Raw genomic sequence first — 14210 nt, 5'->3', positions numbered from 1 at the left:
TAAATCTACTTTAATCCAGATGTTCATGATGATTTTAAAGATGACCAAAAGGGACAATAAAGTGACAGACCATATTGGATCAAGAAAAGTGAAATGAAGATGGAAAAAAACGAATCAGCAGCTTTTCAAATGCAATGTAGGAAGTGGTCGCCATAAATGGGAGACAGACTAACGCAAACCAGGCACCACAGTTCACAATGTGTGTATATATATATATATATATATATATATATATATATATATATATATATATATATATATATATATATATATATATATAATATTATATACACACACACACACACAGGGTGTCCCAAAAAATGTACTCGCTGTTTAAATGATAATAAATGCGGTTTATTGACTTAGAAACAAGACAAGTCTGAAGACGATGGTTCACGAGCGGTATTTGACGATGTAGATTGTTTCAGAAGTCAAGGATGACACAATGTGATAATGTTTGACCAAGTTATAAAAATTATCAACATGATGTGGTACGAGTGACAGGTTATTAGCTGCAAAATGTCGAAAACCCGGTTTCGTTCAACAACTTTAAAAAATTGACCTTTGCATTACCTTTAAAGGTAACAAAACAATGTTGTGGACATTAAAATAAGGAAACAGGATACGTGCTATAGCTTATTGGAGTTAGTTCGTCGAAGAAGGTCAAAAACCCGGTTTGATTCCAACAACTTTGAAAATTTGACCTTTGTGACCTTTAAAGGTCAAAGGTCAAGGATTATGACCTTTGGTGCAAAACTTCCTCTGGAACATTCCAGGAAAAATAGAATGTCATATAGGCTATATGGCATATCGCACTCATCGGATTATCCATACTTTGATGAAATCAGCGTAAAAACAAACTTGAAGGGGGCACCACGGGCAAGGTGTTCGAGATAGAGCAAAATGGTTTCAAGACTTTAGGTGGGGAATGACCTCAAGATTATGCATAAAAAATATTGTCATCCTAGCTCTCAAAGTTTGGGTGGTCATATGATTTTTATGTCAAAATTTTAAATTTTTAAAGTTCGTGACCTTGTGACCTTGACCTTGTGACCTTGACCTTGTGACGAAAATGAAAAATCGAGCTCTGTGGGGCTATGCAGGTGCCATTGGGCTAACCAAATACCAAAACCCCTGTCAGATTCGACAAACCCCCAAGGAGAAGATGCAAATTGAAATCGGCTACCCCCTAAAAACACAAGTTTTTTTGGGCGTGGCTCCGCCCATAATGAGCACACCATGCCTATTTTCAGGAAAACACAACTAAATCATGATATAAACCTCCCACCAAAATTTTGTCAGGATCGGATCAAAACCCACGGAGCTATGCTCGGGACAGACAGACAGACAGACAGACAGACAGACAGATGGACAGACACACAACAATAAATAAACCAATGTCACCCGCAGGGTGACCCGTATCTTGCCAAAAGGTGACCACGTGTGACTTCTTTAAGGTCACACTGAGGTGAACAGAGCTGCTATCCACCAGGAGCGACTCCTTGAGGAATATCTGCCTACAAGAGATTCCAATGAGAATCGTTCTAGAGTAACCATGAAAAATATGCTTTTGCCTCATAACGTCACCAAATGACGTCATAATGTCTCAAGCTTGACATATCTAGAAAGCACTCATCGAGGTGTTCAATTTGAGGTACTACACGATATGGTTCCTAAAACTTGAAAATTTGACCCTGGGGTCAAATATGTTTGAACTGAGGCGCTAACCATGAAGGTCAAGGCCAATCGCCACCAAAAATTAATCAGCTGAGCGCCAGACCATGAACTATATTCCCATGAAGTTTGAAGACGATCCGATCAAAATTACTCAAAAAATAATGGTTTCGTCGATTCCGCTGATTTGCGACAAAGTGACCTTGACCTTTGACCTTGACCTTCAAAATTTTATGCGCTGAAAGGGACCTCTATAGGCCTCTGATATGCGAAGTTACAAAAATTTCCAATGATAACTGTGCTCTGCAGAATTTTTTATACGTGATTACAGACAAACAAACAAAAAAATACATACAAGCTGACTAACATATCTTGCAAAAACTTCGTTTTGGCAAGATAATAACGAATATAGTGGTCACTTATTTTTTTTCGTGAAAATATTTGTTCCTGAACCAATTGATGGTTAAATGTATAAATGGATAAATGCATGTTTACAAATGTTCAAACTGACGACCATCACGTTCCAAACACAGCTGATAACGCGGATCAATGGATTCAACAGCATTACAAATAATTTCATTTGGAACTGCAAGACATTGTCTTTCAATTTCCTCTTTCAGCTCATCGACTGTTGCTGGTTTTGAGCCGTAAACCTTATCTTTGAGATATCCTCATAAAAAGAAGTCCATTGGAGTGAGGTCTGGGGAACGCGCAGGGAATTCAACACTACCTCTTCACCCAATAAATCTGTTCGGAAAAGTTGCTTCGAGATAGGCACTTGCAGCACGGTGGTAGTGGGGAGGTGCTCCGTCTTGTTGAAAGTAAATCTCTTCGTCACCAAATATCTCTTCGACACGTGGACCGACGGATTCCTGCAGCAAGTTTAAGTAAACATCCCCAGTGACGGTTTGGTGAAAAAAGAATGGCCCTAGGATGCCCAATGCTGATATCCCACACCACACAGTAACCCCTGGTAAGTTTAAATGGTGTTCCATAGTAACATGTGGATTTTCAGGAGCCCAGTAGGTGCAATTGTGTCGGTTAATTGAGCCATTTAACTTGAAGCTGGCCTCATCGCTCCAAACAATTTTGGATGGAAATGCTGCATCTTCTTCGCATTTGCCCAGGTACCACTCACAAAATTCAGCTCTCCGGTCAGGATCGTCGTCATTTGGAGCGTGGATTAATTTTGGAATGTAACTTTTCCAATTAATTCGCTTCAAAATGGGATGGGCGCTTGATTTTGAGATTCCTGTCTCACGAGCCATTTGTTGTACAGATTTCCGTGGGGATCGGTGGAGGGTTTCCAGCAATTGATTTTCGTTTGCGGGGGTGGTTGATGACCGTGGTCTTCCTGAATGCTGATTATGGACGTCATGCACAGTTCCATCTGTTTCAAACTTATCTCGGATGCGAGCAATGGTGCGTCGCGTTGGTGGATCTTTGTGAAAATGTCTTCTAAATTGTCCTTGCACTTCCATGATGTTTTCGTGCTTCCAGTAGCACTTTATGATAAATTTTCTTTCTTCAAAACCTAGTCGTACTTCTGCCATTATTATGGTAAATTTGACATGAAAAGAAATGAAAAATTCAATGAGTTATGAGGAGCCAAATTCTGAGTACATTTTTTTGGGACACCCTGTATATATATATATATATATATATATATATATATATATATATATATATATATATATATATATACATATATATATATATATACATATATATATATATACATATATATATATATATATATATATATATACATATATATATATACATATACATATATATATATACATATATTTATATATATACATATATATATATATATATATATATATATATATATATATATATATATACATATATATATATACATATATATATATATATATATATATATATATATATATATATATATATACACACACACACACACACACACACACACACACACACACACACACACACACACACACACACACACACACACACACACACACTGGGGAGAACAAGTATTTGATACACTGCCGATTTTGCAGGTTTTCCCACTTACAAAGCACGTAACGTAGAGGTCTGTAATTTTTATCAGGTACACTTCAACTGTGAAAGACGGAATCTAAACGAAAAATCCTGAAAATCACATTGTATGATTTTTAAATTATTAATTTGCATTTTATTGCATGAAATAAGTATTTGACACATCAGAAAAACAGAACTTAATATTTGGTACAGAAACCTTTGTTTGCAATTACAGAGATCAGACGTTTCCTGTAGTTCTTAACCAGATTTGCACAGACTGCAGCAGGGATTTGGGCCCACTCCTCCATACAGATCTTCTCCAGATCCTTCAGGTTTCGGGGCTGTCGCTGGGCAACACAGACTTTCAGCTCCCTCCAAAGATTTTCTATTGGGTTCAGGTCTGGAGATTGGCAATGCCACTCCAGGACCTTGAGATGCTTCTTACGGAGCCACTCCTTAGTTGCCCTGGCTTTTTGTTTCGGGTCGTTGTCATGCTGGAAGACCCAGCCACACCCCATCTTCAATGCTCTTGTTCAGGGAAGGAGGTTGTTGGACAAGATCTTGCGATACATGGCCCCATCCATCCTCCCCTCAATACGGTGCAATCGTCCTGTCCCCTTTGCAGAAAAGCATCCCCAAAGAATGATGTTTCCACCTCCATGCTTCACGGTTGGGATGGTGTTCTTGGGGTTGTACTCATCCTTCTTCTTCCTCCAAACATGGCGAGTGGAGTTTAAACCAAAAAGCTCTATTTTGGTCTCATCAGACCACATTACCTTCTCCCATTCCTCCTCTGGATCATCCAGATGGTCATTGGCAAACTTCAGACGGGCCTGGACATGCGCTGGCTTGAGCAGAGGGACCTTGCGTGCGCTGCAGGATTTTAATCCATGATGGCGTAGTGTGTTACTTATGGTTTTCTTTGATACTGTGGTCCCAGCTCTCTTCAGGTCATTGACCAGGTCCTGCCGTGTAGTTCTGGGCTGATCCCTCACCTTTCTCATGATCATTGAGGCTCCACGAGGTGAGATCTTGCATGGAGCCCCAGACCGAGGGAGATTGACTGTTATCTTGAACTTCTTCCATTTTCTAATAATTGCGCAAACAGTTGTTGCATTCTCACCAAGCTGCTTGCCTATTGTCCTGTAGCCCATCCCAGCCTTGTGCAAGTCTACAATTTTGTCCCTGATGTCCTTAGACAGCTCTCTGGTCTTGCACATTGTGGAGAGGTTGGAGTCTGATTGATTGAGTGTGGACAGCTGTCTTTTATGCAGATAACAAGTTCAAACAAGTGCAGTTAATACAGGTAATGAGTGGAGAATGGGAGGGCTTCTTAAAGACAAAACTAACAGGTCTGTGAGATCCGGAATTCTTACTGGTGGGTAGGTTATCAAATACTTATTTCATGCAATAAAATGCAAATTAATTATTTAAAAATCATACAATGTGATTTTCAGGATTTTTGTTTTAGATTCCGTCTTTCACAGTTGAAGTGTACCTATGATAAAAATTACAGACCACTACGTTCTTTGTAAGTGGAAAAACCTGCAAAATCGGCAGTGTATCAAATACTTGTTCTCCCCACTGTAGCTCATTCTAACCACTGACTGGCTCACTGATATTAATGTTTGGCACCTTCCGGGTGATGTAGAAAGCTCAAATTTTGTGTGCTGATGGACATCGAAGCTGATACACCATGAAAATCACAGACCCATCGGAAAGCATCCGTAAATGAAAATATCCGAAAATAAGTGCAGCCATTTTGTGCTCACAGCAGGTGAACGACCCGAGGCAATGGGGAAGCACAGTGGTAAGTGTTACTATGAATATACTTTTAGACAAATGTTAGTTTATACATTTATAAATATACGTTGTGGTAAACTGTGAAATAAAATCCTCAATTGATATCTCGAAGGGGGTCGGTGATGCTTACCTGTAATCATAAAGCTTCTATTTATGATGTATGTGCGTACGAAGCATGGTTTGTTATTGCTTACAATTTATAAGCATTCCCCACTCATGTATGCATGTATGTGTGATATTTATACATGTATATTGTTGCGGCAACGGGTACTGAGTGTATTATGAGGGGGTTAATCCCCGTTTCTCCTCGGAAGAGCCGGACCTGGGGCCACCGCTCACAATTAACTTTGTGGTACGGTGGGTTGCTTTACAACCACGAACGCCAATCTGTTAACCACGAGTTCCAGTGTCCACCGTCTAATTTGCCGTTTAACTAGAGGTCACGTGGCTTCCTGACGGGGAGCACGCCCTCGGCAATGCACCAATGTTATCTTGATTATATCTTAATTAGGGCGGCTGAGCGTTTACCGCTCGTGTGTGCTGACTATGACAGGTCAATTCGTTTGGTAATTACCTCCCAGTCTATGTAGGTTCGGACAATGCTGGATCAATGGAAGGAACGGACAAGCACGGACAGGTTGAAACGTCAACAAGGAATTTATTAATGAGAAAAATAAATAAACTGAAGAACTTTTTATTTCTTTGTGGTGAAAATAGGTGAATTCAAATCTATCAAAATCGTTTCAAACAAATATAGAATTCAACAGACGTTGAGAAAAAAATGGACAAAGAGCAGATGCTTATCATTATGCCTTACGTAACAATTAAACACGAGACAAGGGTAGCCAGCAGATTATTCAGGGGGGAAAGAAATCCGGTTTCGGCTTACCAAGGTAGAAGTCGTCGTGCGTCAAATAAAATGTCCCAAAATGTGTGAGCGTGCCTTGGTCCGCTGCCAGCGCCCTGTCTCGCCGTACACCCACTCACAAACAGGCTCGAACACCAATCGACATCACGTCGTCACCCCCAGGAACCAGGGACGCCAAGAGCAGGTCTCGAGCAGAACCAGAATTCAGAACCGCCCAGCTGTCACCAACTGACACACAAAATGGTCCACTCATCCTTTTTATAGGCGGCTATTCTGGGCGGAGCCTCAAACAGACTTCCGCCAAATGTACCTTGCCTATTGGCGCATCGTTGCATGTCACCAACCGTCAATCTTGCGATCATTACAACTGTAATGGAACTGTATCAATCTTATCTTGATTATATCTTAATTATGGAGGTCAAGCGTTTACTGCTGGTGCGTGCCGACTATGACATATCAATGTTTGGTAATTACCTCCCAGTTTATGCAGGCCATCCCATCGCAGAACTGTAACGGCGACTGGACGAACAGAAGAAAGCAGCCATTTGCCAGAATTACCGAGTGAAAACGTGAAGCGCTCATAAAACGTCAACAACAACCATCCACAGAGCTGCCAAACGTCGATATAAAAAGGTGGGCGTGGAACGTCGATGGAAAGAGGTGGGTGTCATCAATGATCCACAGCCGTATTTGACCGTCAGAATAACTGCTCAGGAAAATCCCGTGGTGTGCTTAATCAAATGTCCTGTAAAGCCAAGGTGTAAATAAATAGTCCACCTCCAAGCCAATGTTTCCTGATGGAAAGGGGGTAGAGGAGCCTCCGTTGGGATCACGGCTATTTCGCGTGCATGAATGTGTCTGTCTTAAAGAGAATAGAAAGGCCATCCCATAAGAAAATAATCTATTTTTCACCCTTCTCAATGCATCAAAGTTAGAATCTCACCAGACATGGGGATGGGTCTATCCTGGACATGCATTTAGGGAAATAACTGTCTGAGGACTTAAATGTTTGTATGCATTAGTTGGATCTGATTCTGAAATCTATAACACATATATATATATATATATATATATATATATATATATATATATATATATATATATATATATATATATATATATTGTTGCGGTCTTCGCGCCCGCCGGCGTGCGAACGGCCACGTAACTCGAATCGCGGCACGTCGCCCACCGGACGGACAATCCAGTCGTGACCCTCTCGGACTAACGCCGGGAACCAGTCACGGGTGGACCTTTCGGTCTCACCGCGATCGAGCCAATCAGCCCTCGCGTGGGATAGGGTTGCTCGCCAAATTCGAACTACCTAAGTACCCACGCGGAGGGTAGACCGGGCGATCGCACTCGCCGCAGGTCGACTTCGGACACGGGCCACTTAAGCGACCCGGCTCCGTACTATCAGAATAACCGAGCGGTGTTATCGTCGACCTCGACGGTTCGATTAATTATCGGGCGTATTCAGCCCACTACCAACCCTTTACGTGAAGCAAGATGGGGATTCAATGGAGGAAAAGACGAAGCGAAGCGGGAGAACAGTTCAACAATAAAGCACATTTATTCGCGACGAACGGAAAGCACACAAATACAATTCCACCAAATGCACACAAAAAAAGAAAACACAATTCCATTTACACAAAAAGCAAATATAAAAGTGAAAACACAGTGCAGAGCTAATACCGACTACCGAGCACACGGCAACACTTATACAATTCTACTTCACAGACGGCGCCGACAACACATACCCAAAACCAAGGAAAAGAAATACCCCCAAGAATGAGGTAGGCCTGGGGCCGAGACCGGGTCGGGCCTACCCGTCTGGTGATGAGACGCGGAGCGGCGATGGCCCTGCAACCCGCGGGCCTCGTGCACAGTGCCTGGCAGGGGTGGGAACGGGCCCCTTGGTCGCACTATCGCGGCGAGGGGGGAAACAGGAGGGGGTTGATAATGCACGGGGTATAGAGGATCTTTATTATGTGCGACGAGCGTCTCCACCTCGGCCAGGTCGCGCTGTCGGCCTCCCTCGGGTGCAGCTTCCTGCACGACGCGAGCACCCCTCGCCTGGCGTCGCCGCCCTTCCACAGCTCCGCCCCCTCCGGCTCCGACTCCAACGCACACGATGGGCACCTCCACCGCCCGCGAAGTCTTGTCCCTTTGCTTCCGGCTCTCCTCTTCTTGACTCTCCGACCCGCTTCTGCTGACTCTCTCGTTCCTGTTTTGCGACCCTCCCCCGACTCACGAACACCGCCCTTTTATCCCCCCGCAACTTCGCCTTTGACCCCCTCCCTCTGACCTTTCACCTCGCTCCCCACTGGCCCGAGAAAAACTGGGCCTGAAGCCTTTTTGATCGACAAATTTGCATATATCGATCGCCCCTGGGGCGGGCCACCCGCCTCGCTCACCGATTGGACGGCAAAAAGTGGGCGTGTGTCGTTTTTGATCCGTTTTTGAAGCAGAAAATCCGTGATTTTGTACACGCTGTTCGACGCGCGTTCTGCACTAGTCCAGCATCGGTGCCCATGAGTGGCGCGAGATGACGGTGATGCGATGGTGGCGAGTTGTGACGGTAAAGGTCATGGCGGTTGTGGTGAAGCGGCGTTGTGGTTGGTGGTTGTTGTTGTGGTTGTGATCATGGCGGTTGGTCCAAAATAAAGATAGTAAAAGAAAACGCAGCTATCCTAAAGAGTCGCAGCACGTATAAATGACATGTATTCCCACTAGACAACGAGTTTGGGCCTAACTACACATGCACTTACCGAGATACCTCACCTAAGGGACCTGAATGGTGGTTTGCGAATCTGGTAACCACAACAATATATACAGTATATACAGTATATACTAGCTGGGAGGCGACGATGGTTCGCGGGCATTATTGAACAATGCCACGATAGGTACAATTGAGTTAGTGGAAGCTTTTGAGGAAGCCCTACCGTAAAAATTTATCTCTTCCGTCAAAATTGACCAAATCAAATCGGATTTTTACATGTTGTACTTATGGACATTACACACAGCTTCTAGGAAATGAAATTGAGAATGAAAAGTTCAAGTGGGTGTGGCTCCGCCCACGAGGGCGTGGGACGCCCCTCATACAAAAAGACACAACTAGACCATGATATCTAGCTTGTGTCCAAGTTTCATCCAGATTGCATCAAACGTCACGGAGCTATACTCTGGAGAGAGTCACAAACAGACACACAGACACAACAAAAATAGTGGTCACTGTTGGCGCCCGCGAACCAATAAATATATATAAAGCCGGGAGGCGACGATGGTTCGCGGGCATTATTGAACAATGCCACGAGAGGTACAATTGTGTTAGTGGAAGCTTTTGAGGAAGCCCTCCCGTAAAATTTATCTCTTCCGTCAAAATTGACCAAATCAATCAAATCGGATTTTTTTATATGTTGTACTTATGGACATTACGCACAGTTACTCGGAAATGAAATTGTGAGAAAAATCGAGAAAAAATAAATAAAATTAATAAACAGTTCAAGTGGGCATGGCTCCGCCCACAAGGGCGTGGGACGCCCCCCCATACAAAAAGACACGACGAGACCATGATATCTAGCTTTTGTCCAAGTTTCATCAAGATCGCATCAAATGTCAAGGAGCTATGCTCTGGAGAGAGTCACAAACAGACACACAGACACAATGAAAATAGTGGTCACTGCTGGCGCCCACGAACCAATATAAATATCTAAATATATATAAATATGTGCAACACTCACGACCGAGGAAGATGCCAGGAAGTGCATCCCCCACGTTCAAAAGGAGTAGGTCGGCTCGGAGACTTCCTCAGCGAATGTATATATATATATATTGTTGCGGTCGCCGCGCCGGCGTGCGCGATGGCCACGTAACTCGAATCGCGGCGCGTCGCCCACCGGACGGACAATCCAGTCGTGACCCTCTCGGACTAACGCCGGGAACCAGTCACGGGGTGGACCTTTCGTCTCACCGCGATCGAGCCAATCAGCCCCGCGTGCGGGATAGGGTTGCTCGCCAAATTCGAACTACCTAAGTACCCACGCGGAGGGTAGACCGAGCGATCGCACCTCGCCGCAGGTCGACTTTCGGACACGGGCCACTTAGCGACCCGCTCCGTACTATCAGAATAACCGAGCGGTGTTATCGTCGACCTCGACGGTTCGATTAATTATCGGGCGTATTCAGCCCACTACCAACCCTTTACGTGAAGCAAGATGGGGATTCAATGGAGGAAAAGACGAAGCGAAGCGGAGAACAGTTCAACAATAAAGCACGTTTATTCTCGGCACACGGGAAGCACACAAATACAATTCCACCAAATGCACACAAAAAAGAAAACACAATTCCATTTACATAAAAAGCAAACATAAAAGTGAAAACACAGTGCAGAGCTAATTCCGACTACCGAGCACACGGCAACACTTATACAATTCTACTTCACAGACGGCGCCGACAACACATACCCAAAACCAAGGAAAAGAAATACCCTCAAGAATGAGGTAGGCCTGGGGCCGAGACCTGGTCGGGCCTACCCGTCTGGTGATGAGACGCGGAGCGGCGATGGCCACGAAACCCCGGGGCCTCGTGGACAGTGCCTGGCAGGGGGGTGGGAACGGGGCCCCCTTGGTCGCACTATCTCAGCGCGGGGGAAACAGGAGGGGGGGGTTGCTGATGCTCGGGGTATAGAGGATCTTTATTATGTGCGCGACGAGCGTCTCCACCTCGGCCAGGTCGCGCTGCCGGCCTCCCTCGGGCGCGCAGCTCCTTGCACGACGCGAGCACCCTTCGTCCGACTCGCCGCCTCTCCACAGCTCGTCCCCTCCGTTCCGACTCTCCTTCGCCTCGTTCCGACCTTTACGACTCCCTTCTTCCTCGTTCCGACTTCTTACTACCCGTTCCGACTCCTTCCTTCCTCGTTCCGACTTCTTACTTCCCTTTTACTGACGAACACCGTCCTTTTATCCCCCCGTAACTTCGCCTTTGACCCCCTCCCTTTGACCTTTCAACTCGCTCCCCATTGGCCCGACAAAAAGTGGGCGTGAAGGCTTTTTGATCCACAAATTTGCATATATCGATCGCCCTGGGGCGGGGCCAATTCGCCCTCGCTCACCGATTGACGGCAAAAAGTGGGCGTGTGTCGTTTTGGATCCGTTTTTGAAGCAGAAAATCCGTGATTTTGTACACGCTGTTCAACGTGCCCTACACGAGTCCAGCATCGGTGCCCATGAGTGGCGCGAGACGACGGCGATGCGATGGTGGCGAGTTGTGACGGTAAAGGTCGTGGCGGTTGTGGTGAAGCGGTGGTTGTGGTCGGTGGTTGATGTTGTGGTTGTGATGGTGGCGATTGGTCCAAAATAAAGATAGTAAAAGAAAAACGGCTATCCTGAAGAGTCGCAGCACGTATAAATGACATGTATTCCCACTAGACAACGGGTTTGGGCCTAACTACACATGCACTTACCGAGATACCTCACCTAAGGGACCTGAATGGTGGTTTGCGAATCTGGTAACCACAACACTACCCCCTTCCCTTTTTACAGACTCGTCCCGAGTCGTCAAATTTTCGTGTGCCATCATGTGTAGTTTTCCCCTAGTACACTTTACCTACGGATCCCTGAGTGCGACATTCATGGTATTCGTGTCCCCAAAATAAATAACCTGAGGGCTGCGTAACTACCTAAACAAACTCACTCACACGGACGACTTAAATAAAATTGCCGGCGCAAAGACAAACATGCCGGGGGCGCACTCATATGTACAGTACATCTTAACCTTAACTTACAATTTTTACACTAAACCATGGCCCAGGATCATCGAACTCTGCAAAAAGAAAGCAGTTCGCAGGGAGCCAGGCTGCCCACATGCAGTCTCTGACTCAAACAATGCAGGTGACAGGGAACGTGGCTGGCTGCTCACACGCAGTCCAAGGCCTTCCCTTTTGAGCTGAACGCAGTGAACCACAACGGTGCATGGGCCGCACAAACGTAGTCTCCGCGCCAGCTCAAGTGGCACACGCAATGAGCACAACGAATGAATGCATGAACGGTTTGAACTGAATGCAGTGAACCACAACGGTGCATGGGCTGCACAAACGCAGTCTCCGTGCCAGCTCAAGTGGCACACGCAATGAGCACAACGAATGGATGCATGGACACAAACACGGTGCACGGGCTGCCACTGCAGGCCCGTGTTGTAGCTGCCAACAGGGCAGTTCTCGCAGCTTGCAAACTGTTGCCTTGATCCTGGCGCACATGGAAATGAACAGGGGGGGGCAAAGCAAAAATTGAACGGGGCTGGTGAACGTGGGCAGTGGGCATGGCATGGCAAAGGTGGCAGGCAAACACAGCCCGCAGAAGAAGGACGTTGCAGGCAAACACAGCCGGCAGATGAACTGGCCGGCACAGGCCTCGAAGAAAAACAGCCAGCAGATGAACTTACAGGCCTTGCAGCAAAACAACAACTGCCGATGAAGTTTGCCGGCCTCCGCCTTGAAGCAAAACACGGCCAGCCGATGAAGTTGGCCAGCCTTTGCCGTTCAATGGAGGTTGGTGGAGGGAGTGCGGTGGTGCTGGCCACTTGGAGGGCGGGCTCGGACCTACCTACCTGTCTCCCTCCCAACCTATCGCCTTTGCCTGTCACTGTACATACCCACTCCCTTAATTTGTCAAACCCCAATTTAGCCCCAACTTATTTTTATTTTTATTTTTACTTTTATGTTTACTTCCCCTCTATAAATCGTCCCCTAACCCCCTTTATCGTCCTTGTTCGGCTAACCTATCCTGTCACCTAGCCTACTCCCAACCCCTACGTTCCCTTCCCGGAGGGGGATAAGGAGAGCTAACGTCCTGTGTCGAGGCCCAACGAAGCCTCAGAATGGCCTCCCCAGAGTTCGGCGATCTTAACACCAAGTGGGTCCAGCGGCCCACAACGACAGCGAGGGGATGGATGGTGCGGAGGGGTACATCTCCTAATCTACCCTAACCATTTAACTGTTAAACTACCCCGGGGCTTTCAACAAGCGCCTCTCGCTTAAACTATTGGTTCTAACAACCCAGATTCCCGTCGCCTGTGTTGGTGTCCTCACAATTTCGGGCCTCGCCCCCAATTTTCTCTCCGTGCCCTCACACGGTCTCCTGGCTGGGACACGTGGCTCCCTTTGGCAGGCACGACCCTCTGCCGATTCTCCCGCTATGGCACCCCGGGCACTACACTGCCTCCGAGCCTACCAGCTCCCTAACACCGGGGAGTGCCCCCCATGGCACCTCCCCTGAAATGCACACGTGGCAGGCCGGCCTCCCGGGCCCCTTTCCGAGGGTCACCCGTGCCCACAACACTGCCCACGCGGCTAATGGCGTCCCGGGCCCCCGCACCAACCAGGCGCACCCGTGCCCACTACTCTATCCCTGACCCCCATGGGCCCATGGCCTACCGCGGCCGACTAGCCTGGTGCCCGGGGTACCCACTCAGCGATACTCACCTTTCGCAGCCACGCTCCCAAGCCCGTCAACAGGGCTCCTGCACCCCTCCAAATGGGTCTCGAGCCTACTTTCCCACCAACAGCAAAACGACCTCCATTTTTCAATTTGACTAACCCAGCTAACTCACTTTACTCTGACCCCGGGGTCCCTTGGGCGGGAGTCACTCCTCCCCCCAATCACTCATCGCACCATGCATTCCCCATTCACTCCACTCACACAGACCCGCTGGCCTCACTCACTCAACAAGTACTCACCTCACAACTCACCAACTCTTCAACACACACACCACTGAACTCTGCCATCCTCCTAACTACATCCCCTAACTAACTCGTGCTCCCACGTCGTCCCTTAAGCTATAG

The 14210-nt window shown here is 46.5% G+C and overlaps 1 long non-coding RNA gene across 1 annotated transcript in view; it reads right to left on the bottom strand.

Moving 5' to 3' along the window:
- Positions 1 to 6252: 6252 nt before the first annotated feature.
- Positions 6253 to 14210, bottom strand: part of LOC147011989 (uncharacterized) — a 30545-nt gene continuing 22587 nt past the window's right edge. Inside the window, exon 3 of the long non-coding RNA XR_015051880.1 lies at positions 6253 to 6601. This is a non-coding gene — a long non-coding RNA (uncharacterized LOC147011989). The remainder of the gene's footprint in view (positions 6602 to 14210) is intronic.

Source organism: Eptatretus burgeri, chromosome 15, assembly GCF_056783735.1.
Source record: "Eptatretus burgeri isolate ZD-2024b chromosome 15, Ebu_testis_v1, whole genome shotgun sequence".
NCBI classification, from domain to species: domain Eukaryota; kingdom Metazoa; phylum Chordata; class Myxini; order Myxiniformes; family Myxinidae; genus Eptatretus; species Eptatretus burgeri.
This window is presented reverse-complemented; position numbering and strand designations above follow the sequence as displayed.